This window comes from Dipodomys spectabilis, unplaced genomic scaffold (genome assembly GCF_019054845.1).
Source record: "Dipodomys spectabilis isolate Male_0828 unplaced genomic scaffold, ASM1905484v1 ptg000140l, whole genome shotgun sequence".
Taxonomy (NCBI): Eukaryota; Metazoa; Chordata; class Mammalia; order Rodentia; family Heteromyidae; genus Dipodomys; species Dipodomys spectabilis.
Genome location: NW_024870817.1, coordinates 20,207,036 through 20,234,822, shown reverse-complemented (window position 1 = coordinate 20,234,822; position 27,787 = coordinate 20,207,036). Strand labels below are relative to the sequence as shown.

The window sequence follows — 27,787 nt, the reverse complement described above, 5'->3', positions numbered from 1 at the left end:
TAAGCCCTTACTTTTAGATTACCTAATTCTAATCTTGCTTCACAATCCATTGGTTTAGGCATTTGATTGCATTTGTAATTTCAACCATATTTCAAATATTTGAGGCTTAGTAAATGAAATGTATCTTCAGAAAGAAAGGGAAACAAAAAATAAGATTTAATGTTAAAGTGTTAACAATTTAAGTATATCTTGAGCAAAATGGTGAATATATGAGAGAATTGTCATTGTAATGATATTAAGTAGCCTTGTATGTCACATTATTTTAACTCAGTATCTATTATGTTATAGTAAGTGCTTATTTTTTTGTAGCTATGACAGAGACTGCAGTGAGCTGAGATTCTTTCTCAAATTTTTTTTTTCCCCTCCAGACCTCAACTGTTTCTATTAAGATGAAGCTCAGCTAGTAAACTCATTAAGTAAGGACCCTAGGCAATTCTCCAGTGCTGAATCTGAAAGGACCATGGTGCAGATATCTTTGCGTTTTCCTCAGGAATGACCTTGAAGGAAGCCAGTACTTTATAAAGCAAAATCCTCTCTGTGATACTTCATTCTGATTTGATTGATACTTTAGAAGAAGCTGTAAGATTTTCTTTTCTTTATAGTGTGAGGTATATACTCTTTATAGATTTTGTACTTGTGTGGGTATTTTCTTGGCAAGTTCTTATAGATTCTGATCTTTCAGTCACTGCAATAAAGTAAGCCATACAATAACTCTCCTTTGATAAATTATTATTGGGGAGTAAGGTCTTAGTACTTTGGAATCATGGTTTTAACAATGGAACAATGATGACCTTTTAACTTAAGTATGATACAGTCACCTTTCTTTTATTATAATTTTCACCATTTCAGTTATTGGAAGGTTCTTTAAAACTGAGATTGTATGATTTATATTACATAAAGGGTATACATTTCTGTGTAGCCACTATCCACTGTGCTTTTTAAAACTGATAGTTCCCGCCTTTTAGATTCTCTATATGTGGCAAAGTTTTTTTGGTGTGCATTTTATATCCAAAGAAGACACCAGAGATTTTAGAAGATAAAATGATGATTTTGCCTCTTTGACATTACGTAATATTTTCCTACATTATCGTACCTTGACATGATTGAATAAAGCCATAGTCATTTGTTCATTCTGACACCACTGTTTGGAAACACTAAAGGAAAACTTTATTCTTACGCTGAAAGTGTGTAAGTATTATATCTATCTATCTATCTATGAGTTACACACACACACACACACACACACACACACACACACACACAAGTTACTCTTGGGGCTAAGTGTTTAGGATTAGCACAGAATTGTAGTTAGAGTGGTTGAACTCCTATCCATTGCTACTTGGCAGATTACAGAGATGGTTCAGTTTCCTTTCTACCATGGAGCTGTGCCAACCAATAAATCCATGTTCTTGTGCCTTACCTTCTCCCTCGGGTGTCTGAATTTGACAATTTTGACCTACACCAGTTAACATGACCCTGAAGATTGCTCCTTATTTGGTCTAGTTTTCAGCCCCTCCCCCTGTTGTATCCTCATGTATTTTCTATCATAATTCTTAAAATTTCATTCAAATTCCTGACCTCCCTTTGCTTTGCAATTTAGTTTGATGCTGGATGATTATAAATTGACTAAACCAGTCATTCATAGTACTTTTTTTTTTAAAGTTTTATATTGTGAAAATACTGTACAGAGGGGTTAGAGTTACATGAGCAAGGTAATGAGTACATTTCTTTTCAAGTATTGTTGCCTCTTCCTTTGATTTTCCCCTACCATCCCTTTCCTCCCACCTCCACAACTACACTCCCCGCCCCCTTAAATTGTAAAGTTTGATTTTCAGCATAGTGTCTTTTACATCTCATTGTTACAATGGGTCATGTATCGCTATTTAAATATTTTGTTTTTTTCCTTCCCCTCCCCAAATTATACCTGCATCAAATACAGTGAAGACAGGGGTTATACAGTGGGGGAGCAACATACAAATAAACAAAAAAAATCACATGGTACCTTATAAATATGTTAGAAGCAATAGCAAGAAAGAAGAAACCACTTGTGTCCCTATCTTTTTCCCTATCATTTCGCTTAACTTCATCTTATCTGGTCATATGTCCATAGCTTTTGATCTTTTCTACTTGTTCCAGACATATACTAGTTATTGCAAATAAGGAAAACCATGAGACCTATGTTTCTTTGGGCCTGGCTTACTTCACTTAATATAATTTGTTCCAAGTATTTCCATTTCCTAACAAATAGGGCGATGCCATTCTTTCTGATGGAGGCATAGAATTCCATTGTGTGTATATATATATATATATATAATATTAATATTATATATATATATCTATCACATTTATTTGATCCATTCATCTCCTGAGGGGCATCTGGTTTGGTTCCATATCCTAGCTGTGGTAAATAATGCTGCAATAAACATAATTGTGCTGGTAGCTTTAGTATGGTCTTGTTTGTGATCATTCAGATAAATGCCCAAAAGTGGGATTGCTGGGTCATAGGGGAGCTCTATATGGAGTCTTTTGAAGAACAACCATACTGCTTTCCAAAGTGGTTGAACAAATTTACACTCCTACCAACAATGCAGTAAGGTTCCCTTCTAGCCTCATCCCCTCCAGCATGTGTTGTTATTAGAGTTCTTGATTATAGCCATTCTAACTGGGGTGAGGTGTAATCTCAATGTTGTTTTGATTTGCATTTCTTTTATGGCTAGAGAGGATGAGCATTTCTTCCTGTGTCTATTGGCCATTCTTATTTCCTCTTCAGAGAAGTTTCTCTTTAAGTCTTTAGCCCACTTATTTATTGGCAGTTGTTTCTTTGAGGATTTGTTGTTGGGGGATTTAATTTTTTGAGTTCCAAGTATATTTTAGATATGAGGCCTTTGTCCATAGTATGGCTAGTGAAGATCTTCTCCCAATCTGTGGGCTTTCTATTGATCTTGCTAACTATGTCCTTTGCTATGCAGAAGCTCTGCAGTTTCATGCAGTCCCATTTGTCCAACCTTTCTTTGATTTGTTGTGTTTCTGGATCTCTATTAAGAAAATTTTGGCCTGTGCCAAGGAGACCTAGGGCTTCTCCTATTCCTTCCTGTAATGTTTTCAGGGTGTCTGCTTTGACTCCGAGGTCTTTGATCCATTTGAAGTTGATTCTGGTGCAGGGTGATATAAAAGGCTCTAGTTTTAGTTTTCTACAAGTGATTAACCAATTTTGCCAGCACCATTTACTGAAGAGACTGTCTTCCATTCTATTTTTTTGAGCTCCCTTATCAAACATTATGTGGCTATAGCTGTGTGGGTTCATTTCTGGGTTTTCAATTCTATTCCATTGGTCCTGAGGTCTGTTCTTGTGCCAGTACTAAGCTCTTTTGATTACTATGGCTTTGTAGTAGAGTTTGAAATTTGGTATTGATATTCCTCCAGCAGTGTTCTTTCTGTTAAGGATCATTTTGGCTATTTGACTTCAACATTTCATCCAAAAAATAATACATCATGATCAAACAGAATTCATTTCAGAGATGCAAACCTGGTTCAATTAATATAATTTACTACATTAACAAGAGCAAGGATAAGAACCACATGATTATCTCAATAGATGCAACAAATCCTCAAAGAAACAACTGCCCAATAAATAAGTGGGCGAAAGACTTAAAGAGAAACTTCTCTGAAGAAGAAAGAAGGATGGCCACTAGACACATGAAGAAATGTTCAACATCCCTAGCCATAAAAGAAACGCAAATCAAAACAACATTGAGATATCACCTCACCCCAGTTAGAACGGAAAAAATCAAGAACTCTAACAACAACAGATGCTGGAGGGGATGTGGACAGAAAGGAACCTTACTTCATTGTTGGTGGGAATGTAAACTTGTTCTACCACTTTGGAAAGCAGTATGGAGGTTCCTCAAAAGACTTCACATAGAACTCCCCTATGACCCAGCAATCCCACTTTTGGGCATTTACCCAAATGTTTACAAACAAGACCACACTAAAGCTACCAGCACAACAATGTTTATTGCAGCATTATTTACCATAGCTAAGATATGGAACCAACCCAGATGCCCCTCAGTAGATGAATGGATCAAGAAAATGTGGTATATATATACACAATGGAATTCTATGCCTCCATCAGAAAGAATGACATTGCCCCATTTGTTAGGAAATGAAAAAACTTGGAAAAATTATATTAAGTGAAGTAAGCCAGGCCCAAAGAAACATAGGTCCCATGGTTTCCCTTATTTGCAATATCTAGTATATGTATGAGTCAAGCGGAAAAGGTCAGATAATGTGATGTCAGGAAAATGAACCCTTAGATATGTATTTTAATGTTTTTTTCTTTCATGCATGTGTTTCTAACGCATTTATAAGATTATCTCCTTGTTGCTTTGTATGTCCCTCCTCCACAGTATAACCCCTGCTTTCACTATATTTGATGTCAGTATAACTTGTGGAGGAGATGGGGAAAAACCAGTTGTTTAAGGATACAGGTGGACCTGTTGCAACAATGAGAAGTACAAGTTGTCATGTCCAAAACGAGCTTTACAAGTCGGTGGGGGGGGGGGGGAAGGAGAAGGATTGGGATTGGGGGGGAGAAGGGAGGCTGGGAAGGGATGTGAAGGGTAAACCAAAGGAGGAGGCTGCAATGCTTGGTAAGAAATGTACGCATTATCTCTGCCCATGTAATTGTAACCCCTCTGTACAGTATGTTCACAAATAAAATTAAATTAAAAAAAAAAGAACCACATGATTATCTCAATAGATGCAGAAAAAGCATCTATTGACAAGATCCAACACCCTTTTGTCATGAAGGCTCTGGAAAAATTAGGAATCCATGCAACATTCCTCAGTACAATAAGGGCTGTATATGACAAACCTATAGCCAACTTAAAAGCAAAAAACTAAAAGCCATTTCCTCTAAACTCGGGAATGAGACAAGGATGTCCACTCTCTTCACTTCTCTTCAATTTAATATTAGAATGCCTAGCTACAGCAATAAGACAAGATGTAAACATAAAAGGGATCCAAATAGGGAAAGATGAAGTAAAACTCTCCCTCTTTTCAGATGACCTGATCTTGTATTTAAAGAATCCCACAGACTACACTCCCAAATTACTCAAGCTGATTTGAAACTTTGGCAAAGTAGCAGGGTGTAAAATTAATCCTCAAAAATCAATGGTTTTTCTGTATGCCAATAATGAAAAGAGGCTGAAATCAGGAAAGCAACTCCTTTTGTAATAGCCCCACAAAAAATAAAATACCTGGGAATTAACTAAAGAAGTGAAGGGTGTCTACGATGATAAAAACTTCAAAAGCCTGGAAAAGGAAATCAAAGGAGAACTTCGAAAGTGAAAAAACCTTCCATGCTCCTGGATTGGGAGGATTAACTTGAAACCTGCAATACTTCCCAAGGCTATCTACAAATTCAGTGGGATACCTATCAATATTCCAACCCTCATTCTTCAAGGAAATAGAAGAGGAAATCCAAGAGTTCATATGGAACAATAAAAGACCCTGAATAGCAAAAATGATCATTCAGTGTTCTTGATAGACTTAAAACCCCAACCCATAAGCCTTTGGCTTATGAAAATAAAAGGGTAAAACCAGACTTTTTTTTATTCCAGGCCTGTTGACTACAGTGATTTATAACAATTTGTATATTCTGTAATTCTGAAGAAGGTAGTTATATATGAAAAGTATAATTCTGAAACACCAGAGTTCCTATATTCTTATACTTTCTCATTTGTTGGACCTAAAAATATCTCAGTAAATAAGCACTTAGCCAGATTGAAGTTTTGTTTTATTTTCTTTCAATTACTTGGCTAACATATCTCATGGGCAGCTTCATTTTGAAACCTCTCTTGAGAGTCTTTGAGCATTGTTAATTTATTCTAGGTCACTTTTATAATATATTTTCTGGTTGATAAGTGTCTAGATTTTTCTCTTTTAAATGTACACTATATATTTATTGGGACAAAACTAAATTCTCAACGTTTTATCTAATGCTAGGAGTATTTCATTCTTTTTAAACCAAACTAGCTAAAATGGTTAGAATCCATTTACTTGTATAAATTATACAACTAATCAGAAAATAATGGAAGACTATGGTTTTAGTAAATAGAGATATACAGAAACAATGTTTGTATAGTAAGGAGATGAATGATTATAGTAGAAAAAGTGTAATTTTTAATGATGTATAAAATAAAGAATTTCAGTAAGTGTTTACTAAGTTTTAAACAAATCAATACTGTCTTAAGCTTGTAAAAAATATGGGCATGTTCAAAAACTTGGTGAAAAATCTGAATAAGGCCTTTAGAAAAAAATTCACTATTTTTGTTCAAAGCTTGTATTAATGAGCTCTTGTATTTATTTTGAATCATTTGCTATTGTTTTCTCAAAATGCTTTGAAAATATCACAAAGTTTATTTTTATTAATAATTGATTGTTGGATAATTGCAGTATTTATTTTGGAGGAATAATGGATTAGAATGGATGATATTGAATTAGAATAAAAGCTTAAGAACTTTCATCAGACATGACAATAAATGTCAAATAAAAAGTCTTATTGTATTTTAGAAATTTTTAAATCAATGATGGATTTTATAAAAGAAAAAAGTGGTGGATTGAATTCTTCACCAAATGATTATTTCCCATCACTTACCAATTTAATTCTCAACCATTACTGAAAAACTATTATGTATTACTTAGTATGGAAGAAAATAATTAAGACATTATCCTTACTTTCAAAAGATGTATTAAAAACCACATATTTTAACAAAGAATTGAGTGGATCCTACAAAGAAACATTTTGTGGCTATTGTTATCAATAATCCAATTATAATTTATTATATGAAATAATGAAATAAAATTAAAATGGCAATAAAATTAGCAAAACCAAACCATTAAAGCAGTGATAATAGACAAATGAAAAATGGCAATAGCTTTAGGGATGTCTTTGGAATAAAAAACATATGTTTACTGCAGTCCTATTTTGTAATGTGATTATGTTTTAAGTGTGTCTGGTTAAATATATGTTTGGTTAAATATTGCTGCCTATATGCACAAAACAGTACTCACAAAACAACATGCACTAAAGCCACCAGGAGGCTCAACTGAGCTACATGTCCCATATGGCTTTCTTTTACTCCAGTGTTTTACCTTAATTGGGATGACTAGAATAGCTATCTGGCAAGGCATGTCTTCTCTTTTTCTTATCTCCTCTCTTCTTTATGTCCATTGTATTACCTTATGTTGGATTTTCCACTTACATTAGTAAACTTAGCAAGACCTAAAATTCCTTGAGTGATTGATGTACTCTCATTCCTTCAACTTTTCTCTGTATCACTTAAGATTTGAATACGCATAGTGGAGTCTTACTTCTCTTGTGGATAAGTATCTTCTGCTGGATCTGATCTTCTTATATATAACTAATGATTATATATACTGGACGAAAGATAATACAATAAAGTAAATGATCTAGGGACATCAGGAAGTACCTCCTTCAGGCCACAGGTAAAATTATTTGAGTTTCTTCAATAATGGGTGATAAAGGTAATGGATCAAAAACAATCAAGTATATTTAAATTCAAGAGTTGATTACTTTCTGACAAATAATTGGATACTATCAGTTTGTCATCCTGACTTTCCTATAGGAATTATACTATTGTATAATCAAATAACATTAAAAGTGTATTTTAATCAATATATTCAATATAAAGATGTGAAGTAAGTGGTAAAATTAAAATAGCTTCATTTTGTAGCTGCCAGGGAGTTACCACAGTTGTCATAAGGAAAAACAAAAGAATACTCTGTTGTCCTAGTTAGAGTGATCCTTTTTAGTTGAAATTAGGTTATGTTTCATAGTAGACAATATTTATAATAACTTCAGATTTTACATAGAGAGGAAAGTAAACATATAAATGCCTACAAGAATGTTTAAGAACTGTCTTTGAATCCATTTCTTATCTCTTTTAACTCTATGGATTGTATCTCTACAATGATTTTCTTCCTTTTCCTTTTGCATTCAAAATATGTCCCCACTTGAAGGTCTTTGCATTGGCCATGACTCCTGTCTGGAGTGCTCCTTTTCCTAATAATCTCAGTTTCCTCAAAATTTTCAAGTCTTTGCACAAAAAGGTTAAGGCTACAGGGCCATCTCATTTGGAATTAAATCCAACTTTCTTCCTTTTCATGCCATATCATTTCTTTTATTTATTATTATTTTTTATACTACCCTGTATGGTTTTAAGCCTTTGTCATTACTAATAATCATTCTTGAGGACCTGGGTTTGATCTCCTCCTCCTCCTTTTTCTTCTCTCAATCTCTCTTCACCCACATTCACCCTCTTCTCTCTCCATGATCTTTTCACATCACCATGTTAGGTGTCTGTTTCAGGTAGTCAGACTTCTTAGCTGGTAGCTTTCATCCCCTTGAGCACATAATTCAAGAGACCCAGATGGCAGCAAAGAGTTTCTTATAGCTTTGCTTTGGAAATCATGCAGCATTTCTATCATGTGTACTTGGTCAAAAGTGAGACTAAAGGGAAGCTCAGATTCAAAGGCAGGACACTAACAACACAGATATATAAAGATATATAGAGAGTACGGTTTGTGGGGTAGGAAAGAAGAGAGAGAAGCAGGGATCTTTAGGTATTAGCCAATATATTGCATAGTTATTCATTTATAAGTTCATAACCTAATAACCATATGGATATTTGCTAAAACTTATATTGATATGCTTCAAACATAAAAATTGCATTGATTTTATTATATATTATATATTATCTGTATGTTAATTTTAGCTGCAATAAGAGACTTAAAATTTCTTTATCTTAGAATGCTTTAATCTTAAAATGATATTAAGTGGTTGTTGTTAAGACACCATGCTGGTGAATTGTTGGTTCTCAAATATTAGGTATATGAATGAATATTGGAAAAAATTAGGTATATGAATGAATATTGGAAAAAATAAATGTCAAGTCTAACCTGAAAAAAATATTTGCCATAAAATGCTTTCATATTAATTTATAGTGAGTAATAGGCACAAGGTAGTGCCTAGCTCATTAAAGAACAGATTCAGGGAATACAAGACTTTGCCTTTTGAGCTAGCCTTTAAGACCATATGAATTCCAGATAGTTTATACATTAAGACTCAAATGACAATTCGCAGCAATGACACATTTTTAAAGAAAGGGAGAAATAAACTTGGTCTGAAATAATTTAGGAACGATTTATAACAGACTTGAGGCTAAACTTAAGATCGAAGGATTGATTATATTTTGAGTGATAGGTTCAGGAATGTAGAAATGATGAATTTGAAAAGTGAAAGTGCTTTTAATATAATTGGGAAATTTTCATTTTTAAATGTGATTTCAATAATTGATTAGAAAAATCATAGAAACAATTCACACAAATGTAATGACTGAATAATCTGCTAAATATCTTAAAGAAAAATACTTGGGAAATGAATTGACTGAAATGAATATCTACTGTGATTTAAGACATGAAACATCAGTAAACAGCAGTAAACAATACTAGTAGTAGTACAATACTAGTAGTAACATAGCAGGTTTTGTGGGGAGGGAGTAATATATAAGCAAACTGTCCTTTTTAGAAACTCCATCAAGAGCCAGTTCTAGTTCTATCTTACTCATAGGATAAAATGAAAGGAAAAAGGAGGCAATTCAATAGTGATCGTTTGAGTGTATGCATGGAACTAGATTTCTCTTTTAACAGAAATTTCCTTAAACTCTATTAGTATGATTGATTGGTAAGGATGTAGAATTTATTCTTGCTACAGTAATTTCCACCAAATATCTTCCTATAGATTTTGTATTAAGGGACTGGGAAGTTTCAAGGAGACCTACATGTTGACAAAGTCCTACCTGGAATTTAATGGAATCTGTTTTTTCTGTGTTTTTATAAAGGGGGAGAAAAACTGACTTGCATTTTATCTAATATTTGTAGATTGCAATGAAGGCTTCTCAGGAAGCATTTTCAGTTGGATAAGTGCTGACTTAAGGTCATTTGGTTAATAATTGTCAGGGAATTGTAGAATCCACATTACAAGAATAGGGTTAATTAGTACCAGTAACTCATATTGCAATGAATACAATATTAAAAAGCTTTCTGAATGATAACACTATTCCTATGTCAAAATGTTAGAAAATACATTTTGGATTTTCTTCTTGAAGTGTAGGAAAAGAATACTTATAATAAAGTGTGCATATGCATCCTTAAAATGAAAATACGGAATTTAAAAAATAGAACTATTACTAATTTGGTTTATTAGCTCTATAATTGAAAATAGGTTTAAAAATTATTCTTATTTACTTATCCCATTAAGTTGTACTCAAAATTTAGTATGTGGTAAAAGTGGAATTTGAATAAATATGGGAAGGCTAATGATCTGTTCAGTATTATTATGATAGCTATTTGAAAAATCAAGATGAGTGAATGTGTATATCTTTAAAAATTTTTATTGTTATTATAAAGGTGATGTACAGAGGGATTACAATTACATAAGTTAGATAATAGTACATTTATTTTTGGACACTGTTACCCCTTCCCTTGCTCTCTCCTGGTTTTTCCCTCTCTTCCCACCCACATATTGTACAGTTCATTTTCAACATAATTTCCAGTGAGTACCATTGTTGCATTTGTTCACCTTTTGTCTCTCCATTTCTGTGACTCTCCTTAGACTCCCAAAGACATATAAATGAACATATGGAACAAGAAGGAAAGAAAACAAAAACAGCAAAAAAGAAAACCCTTGTTTCCATTTCCATTTCCTGGATAAATACTATTTTGTATGATCAGATGCACATAGTCATCGAGCCTTTCTGTTCCTCCTCCTTTGGTCTCACTGTATGTGGATGCCTAGAGACCCATGTAAATTATTAATCCCCATATTTTAGATCTAGCTTCCGCATTTGAGAGAAACCATATGCTGTTTGTCTCTGAGCTTGGCTTACCTTACTTAACATGATTTGTTCTAGGTCCATCCACTTCCCTGCAAATGATATAATATTATTCTTTCTAATGGTTGTGTAAAAATTCCATTGTGTATAGATACCACATTTTTTTTTGATCCATTCATCTATTGTAAGGTATCTGGGCTGTTTCCACAACTTGGCTATTGTAAATAGTGTAACATTGAACATGGATGTGCAAGTGTCTTTATGGTATCCAGACTTGTGATGTTCTGGATAGATGTCCAGGACTGTAAGGTACATCTATGTTTAGCTTTTTTTTTTTTTTGGTCAGTCATGGGGCTTGAACTCTGGGCCTGGGTTCTATCCCTCAGCTCTTCAGCCCAAGGCTAGCACTCTACCACTTGAGCCACAGCGCCACTTCCAATTTTTTGGTGGTTTATTGGAGCTAAGTGTCTCACGGATGTCCCTGCCTGGGCTGGCTTTGAACAGTGATCCTCAGATCTCAGCCTCCTGAGTAGCTAGGAATATAGGCATGAGCCACCAGCGCCCTGCATATTTAGCTCTTTGGGGACTCTCCAGACTGGTGTCCAGAGTGGTTGTACTAATTTACATTCCACTAACAGTGCACTAGGGTTCCTTTTTTGCACATACCCCTAACATTTGTTGTTGTTCTAATACATGATTCTGGCTAATCTAACTGGGGTGAGGTGGAATCTCAGAGTCGTTTTGATTTGCATTTGCTTTATGGCCAGGAATGATGAGAATTTCCTCATGTGTTTCTTTGCCAGTCTTACTTCTTTTGAGAAGTCTCTCCTTAGCTTCTTTGCCTATTTAGTAATTGGTTTATTAGCTTTGGGAGGAATTAGTTTCTTGAGCTCCTTGTATATTTTGGATATTAGGCCTTTGTCTGATGTATTGCTGGTAAGGATCTTCTCCCAGTCTGTTGGCTGTTTTTCTAGTTTAGTAACTATGTCCTTCACTGGGCAGAAACTTTTTAGTTTGATATAATCCCATTTGACAAGTCTTCCTCTTATCTGCTGTGCTTCTGGGACTCTTTTCAAAAAGTTTCTACCTATGCCTATGTGTTCTAGTGTTTCTTTTACTCCTTCTTGTAGTAATTTCAAGGTTTCAGGTCTGACTTGAGGGTTTTGATCCACTTTGAGTTTATATTTGTGCATGGTGACAAATAGGGGTTCACTTGTAGCTTTCTGCTAAAAGTTTTTCCAGCACCAATTATTGAAGAGGCTATCTTGTCCATTGTTTATCTTTGGCTCTCATCAAATGTCGGGTAACTGTATATGGTTTTATTTCTGGTTCTCCTAGTATGTTTCAATGATATTCAGGTCTATTTTTGTGCCCATACCAAGTAGAACTTCTGGTCTAGGATTGTGATACCACCAGAATTGTTTTGCCTATTTGACATCTATGGTTGTTCCATATGAAATCTGGGTTGTTTTCTATATCTCAGTTAAGAACCTCTTTGTGATTTTGATGGGGATTTCATTAAATTTGTAGATTTGGCAGTATGGCTATTTTTGCAATATTAATTCTACTTATCCATGAACATGGAAGGTCTTTCCATTTCCTGATGTCATCTTTGATTTCCCTCTTCCAATTTTTATAGGTTTTGCTTTGAAGGTCTTTTGCCTCTTTGGTTAGGTTTATTCCTAGATATTTTATTGCTTTTAAGGCTAGGCAAATGGTATTATTTTCCTGATTTCCCTCTCTGTGCATTGTTGGTATACAGAAAGGCTACTGATTTTTGTGGGTTAATTTTGTATTCATCTACTTTACCAAAGTTATCAATTAGCTCTAGTAGTTTGAGGATGGAGTCTTTTGGGTTCTTTAGATATAAAAATCATGTCATCAGCAAATAGGGGTAGTATGGTTTCTTCTTTCTCTATATGAATCCCTTTTATGTCTATTTTTCATGCCTATTGCTCTGGCTAGGAATTCCAGTGGAGACAGTGGTCATCCTTGCCTTGTTCCTGATTTTAGAAGAAATGGTTTTAGATTTTTACCGTCCAGTTTGATGTTGGCTGTTGTTCTGTCATATGTAGTCTTTATTATTTTGAGGTGTATTACTTTTATTCCTAGCTTCTCCAGAGCTTCTGTTTTTGTTTTTTTGTTTTTTGTTTTTTGGTCCAGTTGTGGGGCCTGACTCTGGGCCTGGGCGCTGTCCCTCAGCTCTTCAGCTCAAGGCTAGCGCTCTACCACTTGAGCCACAGCGCCACTTCCGGCTTTTTTCTTTTTGCTTATGTGGTGCTGAGGAACCCAGGGCCTCATGCATGCAAGGCAAGCGCTCTACCACTGAGCCACCTTCCCAACCCCTCTCCAGAGCTTCTGACATGAATAGATGTTGGATTTTGTTGAAGGCTTTTTCTGCATTTATTGAGATGATCATGTGGTTCTTGTCCTTGGCTCTGTTGATGTGATGTATTTCATTTATTAATTTATGCATGTTAAACCAGACTTGCATTTTTGGAATGAAACCTACTTAATCATAATATATGATATTTTTTATTAATCCTGAATTCTGTTGGATAGTATTTTATTGAAGAGCTTTATATCTGTGTTTATCAGAGAGATTGGCCTATAATTTTTTTTCCCATTGGATCCCTACTTGATTTGGGGATGAGAGTGATGCTGACTTCATAAGATAAATTTAGAATTGATCCTTCTTTTTATATTTCATCAAAAATTTGAGGAATAATGGATGTTAGTTAAACTTTAAAATTCTAACATAATTCAGCTATGAATACATTGGGACCTGAGTTTTCCTTGTTGGAATGAATGTGTTTATCTTATAATAGTTAGCAAAGGAAAGAAAGGAAGCAAGGGAGAAAAAGAAAAGAAGAGAAAGAAAATTATTACTACAATTTTAAAAAGGAGGATCTCCTAAACAGAAAGGAAACCTTCATAGAGAAGCCTCAACTAAGGTTGTAAAATAGAGAAGGAGCCTGTGATTTGTCATTGTGGATATCTGGATGTTAGAAAAGCTGGACCTGAGTCCTGGCTCTTTCCTTTATAATAGGATGGTAGTGTGCAAATTACTTACATCTTTGAATTTAGTAGCTTTTATGTAGCCATATGTGGTGATGCATGACTGTAATCCTAGCTCCTAGGGTGCCTATGTGGGCTAAAACTCACAAGACCTTATCTGAAAAACAAACTAAGAAAAAAGCAAAGGAAAAATGAACTTTACAACTTCGGTTGGAGGGGGGGAGGAGGATTGGGTAGGTGGTGGGGGGGGGATGGGAAGGTAGGAGAGGGGGAAACAAAGGAGGAGGCTACAATGCTTGATAAGAAATGTACTCATTATCTTGCCCATGTAATTGTAACCCCTCTGTACAGTATTTTCACAATAAAAAAATAAAAAGAAAATAAAAAAAGAAAAAGACCTGGGGATGCTGGCTCAAGAGGTAGGCCATTTCACTAGCAAGTCCAAGTCTGTACTTAAATCCCCAGCACTACCCCCTCAAAATGTACTTTTAAAGTAATTATTTTCAAATTATATCATATTGTTACTGTATTTATGTTACAGGTAGTATAAATACCTAGAAAAATAAGATTCTTTTGAAGTTATTTTTATAAATAAGGGAACCAGATTAGTTTTAACCAAATACAAAATATAGTTGGATTATAGGTTGTATTTGTTATTTTCATATATAGTATGATGAACAAATATGAATTATCTCTTTATGAAAGCTTCCATCTTTAATTTTAGTTAAGCTCAATTTTTACCTAAAATCTGATTTTCAATTAAGAGAATCATGGAGCATTTTATTTCATTTCATTTTAACTAGGAGTAATATCTCTACTTGTACCTGATCTTTCTTTCTTTGGGCCTTTTTTTCTGGAACTGTGTCACAGTCCACTGTGGTATCTGCTGCAAACTCCTTCTGACTAAGTAGCCCTGGATTTGAGCAAGGAGATGTACAATCTTATTCTATCGATGCAGAGTCCAGTGACTTGTGCCCTTCATCTTCATTCTATTTCAGACTTCTTTCACTTTCCAATTACACTTCATTTACAAAGGGATAAACAGAATATGAAGAACAAGAGAAGCTGCTTTTCATGTAACAAGGTATGATTTCTAGCAAAATTAATCAACATTAATGATCTTGAGATCTTCTAGTGACAGCATTTTCTACTCTATTATACCCTATGATAGCTCAGCTCTAGAGTGAGAAGTTTCTCAGCTTTCTTCCTGTGCATTAAATACATTTTCTTGTCAGTAATATTATAGAATAGACCCCAACATTTATTATCAAAGACATTACTAATCTTTCAAATGAAAACACTGGCATTTCAGCTATCACATGGGTATCATTTTTAAGTCAAACAAAGGCTCAAACCATCAGTGGTAGAGTCTGTCTGGGTTGGGAATATTTTCATGCACTGCTGTGAGAAAAGCAAGTGCACTCGCACATCTATTTCTAAGATTTATCTATTTTGTCAGATTATTTTGGTTTAAAATTTCTGCAGATGTCAATTTAAACCATTTTTTGCTATTAGTGGAGTAGTTTAAAAATTAGCTCAGAAATACGTGTTTTCTATGGAATGACTAAAATCCAAAGTTAGCTCAAAATGGAACCTACTCTCTGTTGGAATATTGCTGTTTCAGTGTCTTATAATTTTTTTCTAGTCTGTGGTATCAACACTGTCTTGCAATTTATTTTGCTACCCTTTAGCACTTTGGCTTCAGCTTCTATTATTGTATTTCCTTGATGAGAGTCTGTGCCAGGGCCTGAGGCCTTGAAGGAGGGGTCCTTGGACTATGGACTAGTTAGACTAGCTTTGCTATTGAAGTTTGAGAATTTGTAATGTGTCCATCTATTTAGAATAGGAATGTGAACTAGCCTGATAATTTTTAATTTAGTGGGAAGTTTCCACAAATATATATATAATCTAAAGGCTTTACTTAACTAGTAACTTTATGTACTTTCACACTATGCACTACCATCTCTCCATTGTCTTGATTTTACTTGTATAATGTCACTTGATCAAATAATGTCTTCTAGTAGTTACTGTCTCATATCCAAATTATTATATTTACCTTGCTTAAGCTATCTACAAAGAAATGTAAGAATAGACTTATGCTTTACTTACAAAAAATATCTTCTGAGTTATCTTAATGTTGAGGTAAATTACCTCCATTTATTTAATGGCTTGTATATGCAATCTGGAGTAATTAAATGTAGTCTAGTTTTAATATTTGTAAGGCTGCTATATTAAAGGCATTTACATTCAATGAATCATTTTCTTGTTGTTTTGAATGTTTGCAGTGCTTTATATTGAGCCCGAGGCCAAAATATCTTTTGTAGAGTAAAATTTTTAGTCAACCTTAGCTTTTTCCTTACAGTATTTTCATTCTTAAGGAAGAATATTATGTGAATAAGAAGCATTATTATTATTATTATTATTATTGATACTAATATCCTTCTCTCAGTACCCTAGTATATTGAAATTGAAAATCATTTTTCCCCAAACTCACATATTTTTAATAAAGATCAAAGATTACATGATGATAATAGTTAAGAAGTAAAATATTGCCAGATACCAGTGGTTCATGCCTTTAATTCTAGCTACTGAAAGGGCTGAGATCTTCAACATGAGCTGGCTGGAAAGTCTGCAAAACTCTTACTTCTAATTAATAACCTAAAGCCAGAAATGGAGCTGTAGCTTAAGTGGTATAGCATCAGCTTTGAGTGAGAAAGCTAAGGGATAGTACCCAGGCTCTGAGTTCAAAGAAGTAAATTATCAAAGTGTTGAAATACAGGAGGATATGCACAGGACCTGAGCTTCCTCTGATGTTGATATCTTGGCTGTGTGTGTGTGTGTGTGTGTGTTTTCTGGAACAAATACTTCATGGATACCAAGAGAAAACTATATTTAGAAAATCCTTTTCATGGTTGCTTGAGTTCTGTGAAATGTTTATCAAAAGGTCTCTGACTATCTTCAGTTACAAATTACAACATAGCATTTACTCAAAAAAGACTTAAGTGAACTCACAATCGATCTATACTACCAGAATTTCAGCCTCAACAATAAAGGAGACTATAAAGTTAAAATGGAAACATAAATCATTTTTATCTAATTTTGAAATAGATCATCTTTCCCATTATATTAGCTCAATTTTAGTAATCAAAGATACTTGTAGAATGCAAAATAATTGGCATATTTTTTCTCTGGAAGCATTTAGAAGTTATTTATATTGTTCATAAAACCAATGTAGTCTTGTAAAGTTGGAGTGTTGTTTACCATGCTGCAAAATCAATGTGCCTGAAAGAAACAGTTCACAGTTGTGTGGGCCTAGGAAGAAATTGGAATGTGGAGTTGGAGTAGAGAGAAGAGAATGATTGTCTTTAAAGTGGTTTGACAACGACAACAACAACAATAATAAACCAGTAAAGATCCACATGGAAAAAACTGAATTGTTATTTCCCATTGTCACACCAAGTCTGGAATCTGTTATAATAATCTTTATTTTCTCTTTAAACAAAGGCCAAGACAGTTTCAGCCCAAACTAAAGTCAGTTAAAGGTGTTGGCTTTTTTTAAAAAAAGTTCAATCATTTTGAGATGTAAGAATGCAATATTTAAATCTGTTTGTAAGCTTAATATTTTAATAGCCAAACTAACATACTATACGGCAAAAATGAACTTAATATTTTTATAGCACTTAGCTTTTCCTTTTAATTATATGCTTATGTTAGTTTTAACTGTGACTTTTAAAGAAGAAATTGTTGTTTCTATGCAGTTCAACTTGATTTAACCTAGAGACAAAATTATTAACTCATGGGACTAATAACATTTCTCACAATACTCGAGTTGAGTAGGATGTACTGAAATTGTTTGACGCTAGCTTATAAGGACAAGTTAGTTTTGTAAGTAATGAATGGATAGTTTTCCTGTAAGTATCCCCAATAAGTAAGCCTCCTCCAAATGTACAAGTCTTTGTCCAGTTCACTTACAACATACATTCTTGTTGGCAACATTGAAGTAAAATAAAAAATGAACTTGTGAGAGCAATAAAAAAATTGACTTTTCCTTTTTGCAGTGCTGGAATTGACCCTAGAATTTTATTGAACACAAGGATAGTGCTGTACACTGAATAACATCCATAACTATATATCTTATATTGAATTTAATTTAGATTTAGCTAGGGATTTACCATGAATCATGGTCCCCAAATTAGACAAACATCTGAATTTGGAAATCTCTCTCACCAAAGGGATAAAGGGAGTTAACAGTGATTGAAATTGCAACCTTACCAAGACATATTTTTTAGGATTACTCTGTAGAAAAAACATTTGGAAATCTTAATGTCTGACAGCTGAATATATTATCTAACTGGAAAAAAACACCTTTTGTTTTTTGCTCTTAAGGCTTGAACTCTGGGTGTGGGTACTGTCCCTGAGCTTTTGTTCTAAAGACTAACATTCTATCACTTGGACCACAGCTCCACTTTTTGACATTTTGGGTGACTAATTGGAGAGAAGAGTCTTGCAGACATTACCCATACTGGCTTTGAATGTGATCCTCAGCTCTCACCCTTCTGAGTAGCGAGGATTACAGATGTGAGCCTCTGGCACCCAGCTGTCCCTTATTTCATTGTAGCTTGATCAATTTAAAAATACATTTGATTAGATGGAAATTTGATCAACAGATTAATTTTAAATAAATAATTTTTAAGTATTGGATAATTAGACTAAAGATGTAACTCATTTAAGGGATGCTGCTGTAATTATTAATTGGTAAAGTATTATTTATTTTGTATATTTTATGTTTGAATTAGAAATAAATATACTTTAAATATATTCTTAAATATTTCTATATATATATTTTTGTTGTTATTGTTGTTATTGGTGGTAGTGGTTGTCGTGGGGCTTGAACTCTGGGCTTGGGCACTGTCCCTGTGCTCTTCAGCTCAAGGCAAAGCGCTCTACTGCTTGAACCACAGCGCCACTTCTGGTTTTCTATTGGTTTATTGGAAATAAGAATCTCATGGACTTTCCTGCGCAGGCTGGCTTTGAACTGTGATCCTCAGATCTCAGCCTCCTGAGTAGCTAGGATTACAGTCATGAGCCATTGATGCCCAGTTTGTGGTATTCTTTTTTTGTGTATAAAAAGACATAAGTACAAAGACCCTTTAATTTATAGTGACAGAACCACATGAAATTAACAGTGACAATGAAATCAATATTCAAATGTTTTGCACTGTGTATGTTAGACTATGACTTTGTTCAGAAAATAGATAGGTAGCTCTTTTAAAGTCAATAATAATAATCATAAACAAGATAATCCCATCAGCACAGTTAGTTTCACTCTGCATATATTAATTTAGCATGGTATTATACTTAATAAATAATTACTAATCATAAATATGTTTTTACATGTGCATATCTAAAGACTTTAACATTTGCAATCTTGGGTTTTTTTTAAGGGCTAAGGTAAAAGACACTCATTTTAAATCTGAAATGCAGCATAATCAGTCTTTTGAAGCCCACTGCAATCAATATCTATGCAAATGGAGTGGTTATGGAATTTACATTTCTTTGTCAATCAATCACTAGTAGAGTTCTCACCTTGTACTTCTATTCATAGATTTTGTTTTCTTTTAAAAGGGACAAATAGGCTCCACCCTCCCACATATATGTTATATAAAGTAATGCTATTGCTTTCATTGTCTCCCAGTCCACCATGTATTCTCTGTTTATATGGTTTCACAATGTGTCAGCTCCTACTGTGAATCTCTCTAGATGGTAATACTTGGGGAGGAGAGGTGCCTGAATTCTGATGCCTGACCCCTGGCCCTTCTATGGCCCTGTACTTGGCCTTCCATCCTTGAATGAAGGATGGAAACTCAGAGATGGACATTGATCATATGCTCCAGGCCTATTGGGAGAAAAATTTACAATGAATCACTAAAGAGCTCTGTCTTATACCTTGGTTACATTATCCTTAATTAGGACTATGGATACTCTGATTATTTGCTAGCTAAATTCACACAATATAGAAGTAGAAAAGATAAGTAGATTTGATGCCACAATCAGAGTTCAAAATTTATTTCTATTCTATGGAACAATAAACAGATTATAATACCTGGGCATGTACAAAACAGGGAAAGTCTGGCTTATTTGTACCTTAAGTAAATAAAAGTTGCCTGTAACCATGGTGTGAACCTACAGTTTTGAGAATTGTTTAGGTACCTTATGCATAAGCTCTTTGGATGTGTGTGTTTGTGTGTATGTACATGTGTGTGTTTATATGTGTGTGAATATGCGTAATAAGTTAATATCTCTCTATAGTATGTGCTGACCTGGGCACATTTGATGGATTGCATTGAGTGCTAGTTTAAAACTTTTAACAAGTATTCTGAAAAGCTTCAAACTATAAAGAGGAAGTTGGCTCATGGAGAAGGAGCTGAAAATCTTGTGTTTGAAGTAGAAAGATGGTAGCTGAAACTTATCTATAAACTCAGTATGTAAATCGGAGTTCTTATTTCAGTTATAGATAACAAGAATATACATATAAGAGCTATTCTCTTATGAACAAAGTCTGGAGTAGGTAAATTCCTAGGTTGGAGAAGCCTTGAAGCTGTGAAGTCATTGAAGACTCAGGTTTCATAATTCAAGGTATAACTACTTCTATTCTCAAGAACACCTCATGGTAAGCTGTTGAAACTCCTACAGTCACATCTGCATTCCAGATAGCAGAAAGGATGGACTTAATGTGAGGAAAAGTCATACTTTCTCCTATTTCAAAAACCTAAGAATTTCTTTCTTTTTTTTTTTTTTTTTTAATTTAATTTTATTTTATTTGAGAACATACTGTACAGAGGGGTTACAATTACATGGGCAGGATAATGCATACATTTCTTACCAAGCATTGCAGCCTCCTCCTTTGTTTACCCTTCACCTCCCTTCCCAGCCTCCCCCCTCCCTCCCACCCAATCATACCCCCCCTCCCCCCCCCCCCGACATTGTAAAGCTGGTTTTGACATGACATTTTGTACTTCTCATTGTTGCAACAAGTCCACCTGAATCCTTAAACGACTTGTTTGTCCCCATCTCCTCCACATGTTATACTGACATCAAATATAGTGAAAGCGGGGGTTACACTGTGGGGGAGGGACATACAAAGCAACAAAGAGATAATATTATAAATGCGTTAGAAACACATGCATGAAAGAAACAAAAACATTAAAATACATATTTGAGGTTTCGTTTTCCTAACATCACATTATTTGACTTTTTCCGCTTGACTCATACCTATACTAGATATTGCAAATAAGGGAAACCATGGGACCTATGTTTCTTTGGTCCTGGCTTACTTCACTTAATATAATTTTTTCCAAGCCTTTCCATTTCCTAACAAATGGGGAAATGTCATTCTTTCTGATGGAGGCATAGAATTCCATTGTGTATATATACCACATCTTCTTGATCCATTCATCTACTGAGGGGCATCTGGGTTGGTTCCAGATCTTAGCTATGGTAAATAATGCTGCAATAAACATAGTTGTGCTGGTAGCTTTAGTGTGGCCTTGTTTGTGATCATTTGGGTAAATGCCCAAAAGTGGGATTGCTGGGTCATTGGGGAGCTCTATGTGGAGTCTTTTGAGGAACCTCCATACTGCTTTCCAAAGTGGTTGAACAAGTTTACATTCCCACCAACAATGAAGTAAGGTTCCTTTCTGTCCACATCCCCTCCAGCATCTGTTGTTGTTAGAGTTCTTGATTTTTGCTGTTCTAACTGGAGTGAGGTGATATCTCAATGTTGTTTTGATTTGCATTTCTTTTATGGCTAGGGATGTTGAACATTTCTTCATGTGTCTATTGGCCATCCTTCTTTCTTCTTCAGAGAAGCTTCTCTTTAAGTCTTTCGCCCACTTACTTATTGGGCAGTTGTTTCTTTGAGGATTTGTTGTTGGGTGGTTTAAGTTTTTGAGTTCCAAGTATATTTTAGATATGAGACCCTTGTCCGTTGTATGGCTAGTAAAGATCTTCTCCCAGTCCGTGGGCTTTCTATTGATCTTGCTAGCTATGTCATTTGCCCTGCAGAAGCTCTGCAACCTTATACAATCCCATTTGTCCAGCTTTCTTTGATTTGTTGTGTTTCCGGGTCTTTATTCAGAAAATTTTGGCCTGTGCCAAGGAGACCCAGGGTTTCTCCTATTCCATCCTGTAATGTTTTCAGAGTGTCTGCTTTGAGTTCAAGGTCTTTGATCCATTTGGAGTTGATTCTGGTGCAGGGTGATATATAAGGATCTAGCTTTAGTTTTCTACATGTAGTTAACCAGTTCTGCCAGCACCATTTACTGAAGAGGCTGTCTGTCTTCCATTCTATTGTTTTAGCTCCCTTATCGAAGATTAGATGGCTATAGGTCTGTAGGTTCATTTCTGGGTTTTCAATTCTATTCCATTGGTCCTGAGGTCTGTTCTTATGCCAATACCAAGCTGTTTTGATTACTATGGCTTTATAGTAGAGTTTGAAATTTGGTACTGATATTCCTCCAGCAGTGTTCTTTCCGTTGAGGAGCGTTTTTGCTATTCGGGGTCTTTTATTGTTCCATATGAATTTTTGGATTGCCTCTTCTATTTCCTTGAAGAATGAGGGTGGAATTTTGATAGGTATTGCGTTGAATTTGTAGATAGCCTTGGGGAGTATTGCCATTTTCACGATGTTAATCTTTCCAATCCAGGAGCATGGGAGGTTTTGCCATTTTTTAAGTTCTGTGTTGATTTCCTTTTTCAAGATTTTAAAGTTTTCATCATAGAGGTCCTTCACTTCTTTAGTTAAGTTAATTCCTAGGTATTTTATTTTTTGTGGGGCTATTACAAATGGAGTTGCTTTCCTAATTTCAGCCACACTTTTCTCATTGTTGGCATACAGAAAAGCCATTGATTTTGGGGGGTTAATTTTATAACCTGCTACTTTGCCAAAGTTTTGAATCAGCTTGAGTAATTTGGGAGTGGAGTCTATGGGATTCTTTAAATACAAGATCATGTCATCTGCAAAGAGGGAGAGTTTTATTTCTTCTTTCCCTATTTGGATCCCCTTTATGTCTGCATCTTGTCTTATTGCTGTAGCTAGGCATTCTAATACTAGATTGAAGAGAAGTGGAGAGAGTGGGCATCCTTGTCTTGTTCCTGGGTTAAGAGGAAATGGCTTTAGTTTTTCACCATTGAGTATAATGCTGGCTGTAGGTTTGTCATATACAGCCTTTATTGTATTGAGGAATGTTCCATGGATTCCTAATTTTTCCAAAACCTTCATCATAAAGGGGTGTTGGATCTTGTCGAATGCTTTTTCTGCGTCTATTGAGATAACCATGTGGTTCTTATTCTTGCTCCTGTTGATGTGATGAATAATATTAATTGATTTGCGTATATTGAACCAGCTTTGCATCCCTGAAATGAATCCTGTTTGATCGTGGTGTATGATTTTTTGGATGAATTGTTGAAGTCGGTTGGCCAAAATTTTGTTGAGAAGTTTTGCATCAATGTTCATCAAAGAAATGGGTCTATAGTTCTCTTTCTTTGATGAGTCCCTGCCTGGTTTTGGGATGAGGGTTATGATGGCTTCATAGAATGTGTTCGGTAGTGAGCTTTCTCTTTCAATTTCATTGAAGAGTTGGAGGAGAATTGGTGTGAGCTCTGCTTTGAAGGCCTTGTAAAATTCCGCTGTAAAACCATCTGGTCCTGGACTTTTCTTAGCTGGGAGGTCTCTTATTGCTGTTTCTATTTCAATGCTTGATATGGGCCTGTTAAGATAGTTTACCTCATCTTGGTTTAGTTTTGGCATGTCAATATTTGCTAGGAAGAGGTCCATTTCTGTCAAGTTCTCAAACTTATTAGCATAAAGTTTTGAGAAGTATTCCCTTATAATGTTCTGAATCTTGGTTGTTTCCGTGGTGATGTTTCCATTCTCATCTCTGAGTTTATTAATTTGGGTGTGTTCTCTTCTTTTTCTGATAAGATTTGCTAAGGGTCTGTCAATTTTGTTGAGTTTTTCGAAGAACCAACTCTTTGTTTTGTTGATTCTTTCTATAGTTTTTTTGGATTCTAATTCATTTAATTCTGATTTAATTTTGATTATTTCTTTCCGTCTACTGGATTGGGGTTTATCTTGCTGCTCTTTTTCAAGGAGATTTAGATGTGTCATTAAATTGCTAGTTTCAGATCTCTCCAATTTGTTGATGTAGGAGCTCAGAGCTATAAATTTGCCTCTGAGTACTGCCTTTGCTGTGTCCCAGAGGAGCTGGTAATTTGTGTGTTCATTTTTGTTGAATAGCATGAATATTTGAATTTCCTTTCTAATCTGTTCCATGACCCACTCTTGATTCAGCATTGTGTTGTTCAGCCTCCATGTGATACCGGACTTTCTTTGGTGGCTTTTGGTGTTGAGTTCTAACTTTATTCCCTTGTGGTCAGAGAGAATGCAAGGTATAACTTCAATGTTTCTGAATTTAGACAAGTTTGCTTTGTGGCCTAAAATGTGGTCTATTTTAGAAAACGTTCCATGTGCTGCTGAGAAAAACGTGTATTCTGATGCTGCTGGGTGAAATGTTCGGTAAATGTCTGTTAAGTCTAGTTGATCTATGCAGCTGTTTAGATCTGCGGTTTCTCTGTTGAGTTTTTGCCGAGTTGATCTATCTAGTGGGGAGAGTGGTGTGTTAAAATCCCCAACGATTAATGTCTTTGGATCTATATGGGATTTGAGGGAAAGTAGTGTTTCTTTGATAAATTTGGGTGCTCCATTGTTTGGCGAATAGATATTTAGAATTGTAATATCCTCCTGAAGGAGAGATCCTTTAATTAGTATGTAGCGACCTTCTTTATCTCTTTTCACGAATTTTAATTTGAAGTCTATTTTATCTGATATTAGGATTGCAACTCCCACCTGTTTATGCGGTCCGTTTGCTTGGTAGATTTTGTTCCAGCCTTTAACATTGAAAATGTGTTTGTTTTTACGGGCAAGATGTGACTCCTGCAGGCAGCAGATAGAAGGGTCTTGTTTTTTAATCCAACTAGACAGTCTATGTCGCTTAATTGGAGAGTTCAGTCCGTTAACATTAAGAGATAGGACTGAGAGGTATTTGGGAGTTCCTGCCATGTTATCTACCTTCTTGGGGTTCCGAAAACTGGGTTCTTCCTATGGTTCTTGGATTCTCAGTTTGGGTGCAGTTTCTTGGCCTTTATTGCGGTCTTGTTGGTTTTCTATGTGTAGGACATCTTTAAGAATCTTTTGTAGGGCTGGTTTGGTGGAGATGTATTGTTTCAATTTTTCTTTGCTATGGAAGGTTTTTATTTGGCCTTCAGTTATGAAGGAGAGTTTAGCTGGGTACAGTATTCTTGGTTGATAGTTGTTTGTTTTTAGGGCATGGCATACATCATTCCAGGCTCTTCTTGCTTTGATTGTCTCTGCTGAGAAATCTGAGGTGATTCTAATTGGTTTCCCTTTATAAGTGATTACCCTTTTCTCTCTGACAGCTTTAAGGATCTTTTCCTTGTTCTGAGTTGATCCTGTGTGGATTATTATGTGACGGTGGGATGTCCTATTCTGGTCTGGTCTATTTGGGGTTCTAAAGGCTTCTTGTATCTGGACAGGCCTATCTTTTTGCATGTTTGGGAAGTTTTCTGCTAGGATCCTGTTAAACAGATTTCCTAGACCATTAACTTCTGTTTCTAGGTGCTCCTCTACACCCATTATCCTTAGAATAGGCCTTCTGATGGTGTCTTCCAGGTGTTGGATAGATCTATCATATTTCTTGGACTTGTCTTGGATGGTTGTATGTTCTTTCTCTATAATATCTAGGCTGTCTTCAATCCCTGAGATTCGATCTTCTGCATGTTCTAACCTGCTGTCAAGACTCTCTACTTTGTTTTTTATCTCTTTTCCTTCTAGTTGGTCAGCTTTGATGGCTTCAAGTTCTTTGTTGAAGCTCTGTTTTAGGTCTTGTATGAATTTCTTTACTTCCTTAATTTGGTGTTCAGTGTTTGTCCTCAAATCACTTAGTTGATTGGTTATGGTTTCTTTGGGCTCCCATTCCTTCTGTTGGGTTCCATTCAGCATTCCCTTTGTGGTCTCCCTGACTTCCTTCATCTCTTTGTTAATGGATTCCATGAATGCCTTTAGTGATCTTTGTGTGTTCTCTACCTGGTCTCTCAATTCCTGTATTACTCTTTGATTAGCTTCCTCCTGTTCGCGGGATTCCTGCAGATCTCTTTGAGTGTTCTCAGCCTGCTCACGCCATTCCTCCCTTTCTCTTTGAGTATTCTCAAGTTGTTCACGCAAATCCTGTATCAGTTTTTGAGTAGCTTCCTCACGCTTATGATATTCCTGTATAAACTTCTGGGATGCCTCCTCTCTCTCCCTATCACGCTCATACAGAGTCCTTTGTACGTTGTCAAACTTTTCATTTATCATGTTTGCCAGCAGTGTTTGTAGAGCTGTTTGGGAACTCTCCTCTGGATTATTCATTATCTGTTCTAACCCCTGATTATCAGGATTGGGAATTGAGATACCCGAATTTGCCATTTTTCTTGTGTTTTTCCGGCTTACTCTGCCCATTTGAGATGAAGATAGCACCAGTTTTGTGCTAGAACACTATCTTAAGGCAACCATCAACCAAAGTTTGCATTTGTACAGTCAATAGTCTACAGATACAATCTAGTTCAACAGATACATCTATTCGACATCAAACAACTATATGTTAAAGGACTTTGAACCGCAGAGAAGAATTTGGAAAACCAGAAATTATTAGGGTTAGGGAGGGATGTGGGTAAAAAATAGGAATAGATTGGTGTGGGAAGGCACAGGGAGAGTTAACTATGTCCTAATCACAATGCAGGAAATAGGTTGGATAGGATGTAAGTAGAGAGAGAGAGAAAAGGGAAGAAAGGGAAAGGGGAATGAAAAGAGACCAGAAAAAAAATAGAGACGTAAAAATTAATGTTATTTTAGAGATTAAAAGACCATCTATTTATAGAGGGATATGAATATGTTGAGAGAAAGGGAGGGACATAGAGGAGATGAGAAAAACTTTTAAAAAATGCTTAAAATATTATATAGGTATAAAGAGGTAGTACTGTTATTAATGAATTTAAGTCTCAGAGGTTTTGAATTGAGTAATAAGTTTGTGGATTAAGTGTGTACACAATGGGGGATAGGGTCTACTGGTTAACTACGGGTTTATCTGAGGATGTGCAGGACAAGAGTTAAGTCACATAAAGGTGAACAAAGAGGAAAAGTTGGAAAGGATAGGAAAGTGAGAAGAAAAGATCAGAAGTTCAGTAGAGCTAGAAAAAAAATCAAAAACAAAAAGATAATTAAGAATGAATGAAAAAGAGAAAGAAGACAAGAAAAGAAAAGAAAACACACATTCACGTATTCCTAAAATAAAAATTATAAGAGGAGAAAAAAAATTAATGGAAAACAATTATTTTTCAGAAGAGGCAAAAATTAAAGATTAATAAAAGTTTTAGAAAAGCAAAAAAAAAAAAATTTTTTTTATATATATATAAGGTAACAAAAAACGAAAAAAAACAAAACAAGAAAAAGAAAAAAAGAAAAGAAGAAGAAGAAAAAAAAAAAAAAAAAGATCTTTGATTTTTTTTTTTTTTTTTTGGGAGGGGTGGGAAGAGTCCTGTATCTCCCTTTTGTCTGTAACCAGAGTCTGGCTGGAGTCTCTGGTCAGCTTTAGGTCCTGTGGCTTGATTGGTTTCTTAAGTCAGTTTGTTGGAACAGGCAGAAAAATGCTCTGCTTTACCCAAGATTTTGAGATCCCCCTCCCAGGTTAGTTTACTGGGAGGGTGATCTGCTTTGAGAATCACAAAAGAGGGGGATG

The 27,787-nt window shown here is 35.2% G+C and overlaps 1 protein-coding gene across 1 annotated transcript in view; it reads left to right on the top strand.

Annotated features, from left to right (window-relative positions):
* Positions 1-27,787, top strand: part of Atg10 (autophagy related 10) — a 295,549-nt gene that overhangs the window by 107,354 nt on the left and 160,408 nt on the right. The gene's annotated exons all lie outside the window — the stretch shown is intronic.